Source organism: Poecilia mexicana, unplaced genomic scaffold (assembly GCF_051168715.1).
Source record: "Poecilia mexicana isolate PSO_F unplaced genomic scaffold, ASM5116871v1 scaffold_8, whole genome shotgun sequence".
Taxonomy (NCBI): domain Eukaryota; kingdom Metazoa; phylum Chordata; class Actinopteri; order Cyprinodontiformes; family Poeciliidae; genus Poecilia; species Poecilia mexicana.
In genome coordinates this window covers 3,115,146-3,124,788 of record NW_028263377.1, presented here as the reverse complement: position 1 = coordinate 3,124,788, position 9,643 = coordinate 3,115,146, and the positions used below count along the sequence as shown (strand labels likewise).

Here is a 9,643-nt window from a genome sequence, read left to right as displayed (position 1 = left end):
GTGGACCGCTCCACTCCTTGTAGTAAGTTGTAGATGTTTTTGTGTCAATATATCACACTCAAATGGTCAGTAGGACTTTGTTATGAAAAAGAAAGAAAATGTACAGAAATGAATCTTCACCCACTATCCTTTACAGAGGTTAATTTAGAATGTAATACCCCCCACTCACTAATAAAATGCTCTGACCCAGAGCTCTGATGAGGAGGAGAGGAGGGGAAGGGGTGTGGCAAAACAGCTGACATTGATTCAACATTGATCAGTCGTTGATCAGACATTAGCATTTCATTCATTAGATTTCAACCACAAAACAACATTGACTCAATGACACAGTTTCAACATTGGTTACTTGGCTGGAGGTGGATGGTTGTTTGATGGTTGATCAACCGTCAGTTGTTGACCTCAACCAAAAATCAACCCTTCTGACTATAATTCAATGTTGATTTACCGTTGTGTGCAATCTGGGCAGTTTGTTGCAGCCCTCATCACCTCCTCATCTCCCCCTACTCCCTCACAAACCTCCCCCACCCAGCCGCTCCTCCCAACCTTCTCCTCTTTACCCCCACTCATCCCTTCTTCCCTCCCCCTCCTTGAGCTCTGGGTCAGAACATTTTATTACTAGGTGGGGGTTAATCATGTTTCAAACTACATGTTGAGAACAGTGGGTTGTGATTCCTTTCTGTACATTTTCTTACTTGTCTGTAAATATTATTACTGACTGTGCATAATGTGTTGACACAAAAACATCTACAAGTCTGTACTAGGAGTTGTACAGTCCACCTCCCCAATTTTACACTTGTGGTTTGTCCCAACCAAAAAGCCACTTTGCTGCTGGCTTGTTTGCTACCGGCTTCTGAATTGAATTCTCCGCTGAGCACTTTTATGGTAAGTTTTTCAATATTACTTTGATCTTAAATGTGTTTATTGAAAAATAAGGGCATTGTTTTGTGCCCATAGTAATCCTGGTTATTTTGGGGCAAAACTGATATTTTTAATAATTGAGGTCATGTCTCCTTTTGTATTATTTTCATCCTACCCACCACTCCAGGCCTAAGTATGAAATCCTGTGAGATTTTGTGGTATTTGAGTTTTTAAAATAGGGCGGGGCCTATTGTTTGGTCTGGGAGAACATGTGGTGGACAAGGAAGTGTAAGGCTGGCTGGTCCAGGTGGGCTTTAAATTGTTGTGATAGTAATCACTTGTTTTTAACTTTGTATTATGATATGCTTAGGGACGTGCTTAAATTAGCCTCTGTACCAGAACAGCTGAGTTGGATGATTACATGACCGTCTGCAGCCATCAAGAAGTGCAGAAGGTTGTTAATCATCCACAGATTCAATCCAGGTGAGGCAGAAGGAAAGACTTAAAACATGTAAGGCAGGTGAAACACTGAACTAAACCTGCTAATGACTGATTCAGTCTGTTGATCCTTGGATTGGTAACTGGTTAAATTGAACTGGACTATTATTACTTGTGTGGGATCTTTATTAGCATATAGACACTTTTTAAGGAATTTAATCAACTTATTTGGAAATATTTGTAGTTGATGGAAGATTGAACCAGCTATTTGATGGAAGTTTATTCTGTATAAATTATAATTTTTCCAACTACACTATAAATCACCTTTTGTTCTATTTATTTGTCTCTGGTGTGTTAAATAAACCTGATCCTCCCTGAGTTTTATTGTTAGGTTTTCTGATAAACAACCCTTTATTTTAAATATTGATTTAATATCAATATCATAAATCCTACACTATACTGCAGCTTAATGGGTAAATGTAGTTGTATATGTAAACATTAAGATAAATATTAATGAAAGATTAAGATATTAATTTAACAGTGAGTGTACATGGGGAACTATATGGTTTGTATTTGTTCTCAGACCTGTAACCAGTACACTGTTTAATCTTTCATTGTGTTTCAGAACTTTTCAAATGTTTATCATATTTCTAACCGGCACCTTCCTCACTTTTATTTTTTTCAGCTGTTGCTCTGCAGTTTGACCGAAAGCTGACTCTTGAGGACTGCAGCAAAACTGTCAAGAAGTGGCTTCATTATGCGCCAGAATGAGAGGAAAACATCACAAGGAATCAAAGTGACGCCAACCAGAGTCAAACTGGGGTTACCACAACTTGTACTGTTTCCCTACTTCATACAGTACAAAGCTTAACCTCATGGACTCTGTTCTTCTGTGGACAACAGACTGTTGTTTTGACAGTAAAAAAGGAATCAAATATGTTTAAAGATCTGTCCCTCTTTTCTTAAATAAAATGTTAAATCAAACCCATGTTGTCATTTTTAAACTTTTGTACACAGTTTACCCATCATCTGCCAATAATAGTGTTTAACACCAGTGAAGAAACTTTTAGTGGCATGTTATGATGTAGACCTATCGGACCTAAAATGTACATAAATCCTTAGCTTTCATTCAATATAAAAACAACCCAAATCTGCATGTACATCCACAGTCAAATGAGTGTTGAATCAACATTGATTCAATGTAGAATCAACACAAATCTGCATGCAGATCCACGTTCAGATGATGGTTGAATCAACACTGGATTCGATGTGGCATTTCAATCAATGAATGTTAATTGGCTAGAATTGAATGGTTGTTTGATGGTTGATCCAGCTTCTGTCGTTGACCTGAACCATACATGCAGCCTTTGTGATCATAATTCAGTATTGAATTAACATTGTGTGCTATCTGGGTAGTTCTTCCCCAAACCTTGACGTCAATCAAACTGACCTGCGTTTTTTCAGTTCAGCAAAACCCCATTAATCAGACGTCAATTAATATCATGTGTGTTGAATTAGGGAAATGCCTAAAACTTGTAGGGGATGGAGTACCAGTGGTGAAACACACTGGATTCGACGTTGGCATTTCATTTATTTGATGTCAACCACAAAACAACATTGATTCAATGACACAGTTTCAACATTAGTTAATTGGCTAGAATTGAATGGTTGTTTTATAGTTGATCCACCATCAGTTGTCGACCTCAACCAAACATACAACCTTTGTGATGATAATTCAACATTGAATTAATATATTTTCCAACAAGCCAACAGCGAAGTGGCTGTGTGTTTGGGACATCCCACTCATGTAAATGGTGGGGGTGGACCGCTCCGCTCCTTTTAGTAAGTTGTAGATGTTTTTGTGTCAATATATCACACACAGTCAGTGAGAATTGTTATGAACAAGTAAGAAAATGTACAGAAAGGAATCAGCACCCACTATCCTCTACAGTGGTTAATTTAAATGTGATAACCCCCGCTCAGTAATAAAATGCTCTGACCCAGAGCGCTGATGAGGAGGAGAGGAGGGGGAGGGGTGAGGGAATACATCTGACATTGATTCAATATTGATCAGATGTTGATTAGACATTAGCATTTCAGTCATTAGATTTCAACGACAAAAAAACACTAATTCAATGACACAGTTTCAACATTGGTTACTTGGCTAGAGGTGGATGGTTGTTTGATGGTTGATCCACCGTCATTTGTCGTCTTCAACCAAAAATCAACCATTAATCAGACTTCGGCATTTCAGACATCAGATTTCAACCACCAAACAACGTTGATTCAATGTCACAGTTTCAACGGTTTGATTGGATGGTTGTTTGATGGTTGATCCACCATCATTTGTCGACTTCAACCAAAACTCAACGATTCTAACTATTTTTCAACGTTGATTTAACATCATGTGCTATCTGGGTATTGTCCTCTCTTGGTTTATTGCTATGTCCACTTTAGTTTCTTTCCTGTTGACCACCAGTAATCTTCACTCATCACCTGCTGCGTCACCTAATCATCATGTTTCACATCATGTGTTGATTTTTCACTGTTCAGCGTCGGATTCTCTGTTTTTATCCCATAATTCACGAGAGACAGCAGGCGCAAATCGTGACACCGCACCTCGTACTGGCACTTCCGGTGGCAGGTCTGACACCTGCCACAAGTGCCACTGCGTTCGGCTGACTTCGGCTGACCTCGGCACCTCTTACTGGCACTTCCGCTGACACCTGCCACAAGTGCCACTGCCTTCGGGACTAGCTGCCAGAGTTGCCACTGCGTTCGGCTGACTTCGGCTGACCTCGGCACCTCGTACTGGCACTTCCGGTGGCAGGTCTGACACCTGCCACAAGTGCCACTGCGTTCGGGATTAGCTGCCAGTGCTGCCGCTGCGTTCGGCTGACTTCGGCTGACCTCGGCACCTCTTACTGGCACTTCCGCTGACACCTGCCACAAGTGCCACTGCTTTCGGGACTAGCTGCCAGAGTTGCCACTGTGTTCGGGTGACTTCGGCTGACTTCGGCTGACCTCGGCACCTCTTACTGGCACTTCCGCTGACACCTGCCACAAGTGCCACTGCTTTCGGGACTAGCTGCCAGAGTTGCCACTGTGTTCGGGTGACTTCGGCTGACTTCGGCTGACCTCGGCACCTCTTACTGGCACTTCCGCTGACACCTGCCACAAGTGCCACTGCTTTCGGGTCTAGCTGTCAGTGTTGCCACTGCGTTCGGCTGACTTCGGCTGACTTCGGCACCTTCCAAGGGTTGCCACGACCTCATACTGGCACCTCCCACGCCTCACGGACCCCTCTCGCCTATTTTTGCTCACGAGATTTAGGGCGGCCATCTTATAGCGTTCGACCGCTCCACTCAGCGTTATATGTTTAACAGGCACAATGACGTATTTGAACATTTAATCTTTCATAACACGCTGTTTTGTTACTGGAAACCTTATACATGCAGCCATATTTATAAACAGTTGTATTTTTAAAGTATTTTTAATTGTATTATACATACTTCAGCATATTTAAATATGCTTAGTGGGGAAAACAATAGAATAGAAATATAATATTCTTTGGTGACAGCTTCTGTGTCAGAATTAATATGAATGAATTTATAATTAATGAAAATAATGGTGGATCTGGCACAAAGTATTGCATTTCTTGTTAAGTATTCTGTTCCCTTAAAAAAAGCAAATATGCCCTGGTCTATTTTTTATACAGTCTCAAATTTCAGTTTCCAATAAACAGCCTCAGTGAAAACATGTTGACAGTTGCCATAAGCTGTCACTTGTGCCACGGGCTTCTGGGTAAGGTGCCACTTGTGCCACCTTACCACTGGGTAAGGTGACACAAGTAAGGTGGCCATGGGTGCCACAGGCTGCTAACCTCATTCTCTATCTGTTTCAGACAGAATGTAGCATATGAATAACTTTAGATCAAACAAATAGAAATAAAATATATCTTAATTACAACATAATTCTCATACATATTTAAATATACAGCCGGTGTTCAGACTTAAACAGAGAAAGACAACTCCTGCGCTTTCAGATGGGACCTCTTCTGCAACAGGTGATAATAGCTACCAGTAGGTACCTACCACTACAACTGACACTCGGTTGCCATGGTATGTCAGTGCTGACAAGCTCCTGTCAGTTCCGGATTATAATTATTTTCATACAATGACCTTAATATAATGCTATTGATTATTAAACCGGGTAAGTTCACTAATATTGACTTATTAGTTAACATTTCTGACAGTGGCAACATGAGATATTGACAATTCCAGAGTGACATTATGTTCAGCCTGGTTCCATGACAGTGCACAGGATGTCATAAGTTATAGTGGCTGCCTGGTCTATTATCTAATAGACCAGGCAGCCACTATAACTTTCAGTGTTTTTTGTTAAGATAATGCATTTTTAAAAAAAAGAAACATGTTATCATAATTTTCCAAAAATGCCAGTTAATCATTTTTAAATAGTTATTACTTGTTTTTATTTATTACATTTAATCCCCGCTATTTTTCATTATTTGTCAAGTTTATTACAGATTTGTGTGGCATAAATGAAGGTTGCTTCTCTGTGTTTTTTTCTGGTTCGGTTCATTGTCTTCAAAGTTTTCTTATTCAAAGATGAGAGAATGACTAAAATCTGAGCTAAAAAATGCATTTCAACAGCATTTTCAAGGCAGCAGGAGGATTTTCACTTTCAAGTTAAAACAACTTCAATTTTTTTACACCAATATTGAATATTGATAAGTCAAAACACAAATTATTTACACCTCAAAAAATTTGACAATGTGTGAATCTTAAGCAGCATTAAGAACAAGAATGTTACATATTTTTGGAAATAAAAATTACTTTAGTTTATACTTAAGATGCAAATGATTTTTTCAAAGAAAATTGTGCTGTTTACATATTATTTTATTTGGCAGATATGTTTCAACATTTTTTCAAGTTTATGTCACAAAGTATATGCATAGTAATTGATTTGTCAATATTTATTAGCCATTGTATGTAAATACTTTAAACAGCAATTTGAAGTCTACTGTAAAATTCATGTTTAGTCAACGTGTGAATTTACTACATCAGGATCAAATAACTTATTATTCCTCCATGAGAAATTATGATCATTAAGCTTAAATTTATTTTTCAAACTTTATTAATTTCTACAATATACGTTATACAGAGTCTGATTATTATTACTATTATCCAGTTGCAACATTTGGCTTCCTGTTGCACTATCTCAGCCACTGTTCTGCGATATAAACATGGGCAAGGGTTGAATGTCATTTTGATTAAGTAAAAAGTCCTATTAACTATCAGTGATGTGTGATTAACCAGATGTGTCTTTGAACATAGTGACAGGTTCCACTGTAATAGTGACACTTTATAGTATATTCAATTGGCCATCTTGATTGAATTAAACTCAGTCAAAAATATTCAAAGTGTTAAATGGATAAATATACAATTACCATTGAATTTTTTTTTATAAACACGCATTATAAGTAACACGTTTTCAAAAAACTGTCATTGCCATCCCCCAAAACATCGGAAACAGTTGTGACAGCTCTGAAACATCCTGGACATCTAACAGCAGCTCTAGTGGAGGCGAGACTCAGCTGTTACAAAGGTGCCGAAACCAATGGCATCCCTGATACCTTCTGTGTATTTGATTAATTCAAAGACGGAAGGAGTCGGCTGGATTATTCAGATGAACTTTAGTGAATAAATAGGATGAACGAATCATACATGATATAATAAACGTGTAGGAATTCAGCTAACATAAGTATTTATGCGAAAAAAAAATTATTAAATTCTGTCTTCTTCGTCTGTGTTTAAGTTCTTCTTCTACTAGTAATAAAGCATCATGGGATATGTAGTCCATTTGCCTAAGTCAGTAGCAACACTGAGAGCTAGACCCGAAAACAGTGGCACTAATGGCAGGTGTCACCGGAAGTGCCAGTAAGAGGTGCCGAGGTCAGCCGAAGTCAGCCGAACGCAGTGGCAACTCTGGCAGCTAGTCCCGAAAGCAGTGGCACTTGTGGCAGGTGTCACCGGAAGTGCCAGTAAGAGGTGCCGAGGTCAGCCGAAGTCAGCCGAACGCAGTGGCAACTCTGGCAGCTAGTCCCGAAAGCAGTGGCACTTGTGGCAGGTGTCAGCGGAAGTGCCAGTAAGAGGTGCCGAGGTCAGCCGAAGTCAGCCGAAGTCACCCGAACACAGTGGCAACTCTGGCAGCTAGTCCCGAAAGCAGTGGCACTTGTGGCAGGTGTCAGCGGAAGTGCCAGTAAGAGGTGCCGAGGTCAGCCGAAGTCAGCCGAACGCAGTGGCACTTGTGGCAGGTGTCAGACCTGCCACCGGAAGTGCCAGTACGAGGTGCGGTGTCACGATTTGCGCTCGGCCCTGCTGTAATTCACATCTAGTTCGTCACTCCGTTTTATGTCCCGCTTTTCCTGTTTCAGAGTTTTGCGCAATGTGTACGTCTTTTTTTTTTTTTAACCCCCTAAAATGCAGGGCGGTCAGGAAGCGTATCGATGGGGAAAAGGCAGACTGACATAAACCTTTTAAAACAACGGAAACAATTTCTGCATTCTGATTATTGAAATTTAAAAGTGCTGTGTTGTTCTATCACCCCCGTTTCATACCGGACCACTTGCAGCTCCGGTGTTAACACTATAAAATGAACGCTCTCTATCGTGGTATCACCATGGAGGGATTTCTTTATTTGAATGGGTTCATTTTTCAGAGGGATACACAGTCAGGGTATCGTGATTTTAGCTACAAGTAGCAGGAGAACGGAGCTGCGCCAAGAAGCTAACAAACACAGAATAGAAGAAGAAGAAGAAGAGCTGCCATTGATACAGTTGCAGCCAAGCATGTTTTAATGTTACACAATACAGTTTTACCAAGTTGCTCAAAGTCTAAACTGGCATTGTTGTGCATTTAAGGTGTAAATTTTACCTTTGACCAAACGCCCCCCAAAGGCATCCCAGCGCCCCCCTTTTGTAAAAATATCCACCAGCGCCCCCTGCCGTCCTCTGAACGCCCCCTGGGGGGGCGGTACCGCCCACGTTGAGAACCGCTAATTTAGATAACTTTACTGAATAACACTGAATGGATTCAAACTGGGTTAGAGTGGGGCAGAACTGTCAGCTGACGACCACCTGGCAGTAAGTTTGATATGGGGCAGGGAAGCTGACAGACGTAGCTGGTAAACCTGGAGTAGAGAGGGTCTAATGGAAACCTCTGACCGAAGACAGGAAAGCTTCAACTCATACTAGTGGACAGTTATTTGTTCCATTTGGAATGTAAATAGGCCATGTTCAGAGAACAGACTGTAAATGCAGATTCCCAGAGCTGTGAGCAGAAGGTCGTCAGGATGGCAAACTGGGGACCTCATTGTGGACACTGGTAGTGATCGAAGTGATTAACATGTAGTAAGATAACTTTGATGCTTTTTAAACACCCAAAACAGGAGACAAAAGAGGCCAGTCCCTGGGTCAGGCCAGTCCCTGCCAGATTTATGCTTGAGTTATAAGGTAAACCATACTTATCCCCAGCTCCTCTTTCAGAGTTGATCAGTGAGAGAAGCAGTGAACATATAAATGAAGCCTCTGGGAGAAGAGACTGTGCTAACCCGCAGAGGAAGAGCATCTAGTCAGTCAGCCCTGTCTGCAAGAGCTGCACAAGCATGGAACGCACAACCAGATAAAAAAAAAAGACAACACATAAGGCTTTCATTAAACATAAAAAAAGACATGTTGATTCCTACACCTGTCAATAATATCTGTTGTGCTGTATTGTTTATTTATATTGTATGTCTCTGTTTTCTTAGTAATGTTTCATTGCCCTTCTAGTGTGTCAGATTTTGCTTACTTTCATCTCATGTCCTTACTGTGTGTTTTACTTATATTATTGTATTGCTTTGACAAGGTTATGGACTCACAGATACAGAGGGAGTAAAGTCATTTATTCATGTACACTGCCACCTACACCCTGACTATACATTTGCACCACACACAGAGACGACATGTCGACAGTTTACTTAGAAGTTAATTGTCAAGCTGCAGCCAGTTTTGGAAGCATCCTCCCAGGAAGTAGATTTTCCTGTTTCCTCTGCAGAATGTTTGGTCTGCATTTGGCTGATTCAGTGACCAAGGACATAAATCCCACCTCATTATTGGGGGGGACCATAAACAGTGAAATTTTTTAAGAGCAATTTTGGGGGGGTCGGCAAAGTTATAGTAAAATGTGGTTTAATTTTTTTTGTGTGTGTGTTCAAGCTGCACTATCAAAAATGACTAGTAAGTAGCAATGAATAACAAAAGTGTTTTTCTCAGTAAACAACCTGT

At 40.4% G+C, this 9,643-nt stretch overlaps 1 long non-coding RNA gene across 1 annotated transcript; it reads left to right on the top strand.

The window, feature by feature from the left end:
• Nucleotides 1-908: 908 nt before the first annotated feature.
• Nucleotides 909-2,280, top strand: LOC148157889 (uncharacterized). Its single transcript, XR_015764058.1, has 2 exons — nt 909-1,341; nt 1,982-2,280. It is a non-coding gene; the product is annotated as an uncharacterized LOC148157889 (long non-coding RNA).
• The last annotated feature ends 7,363 nt before the right edge of the window (nt 2,281-9,643 follow it).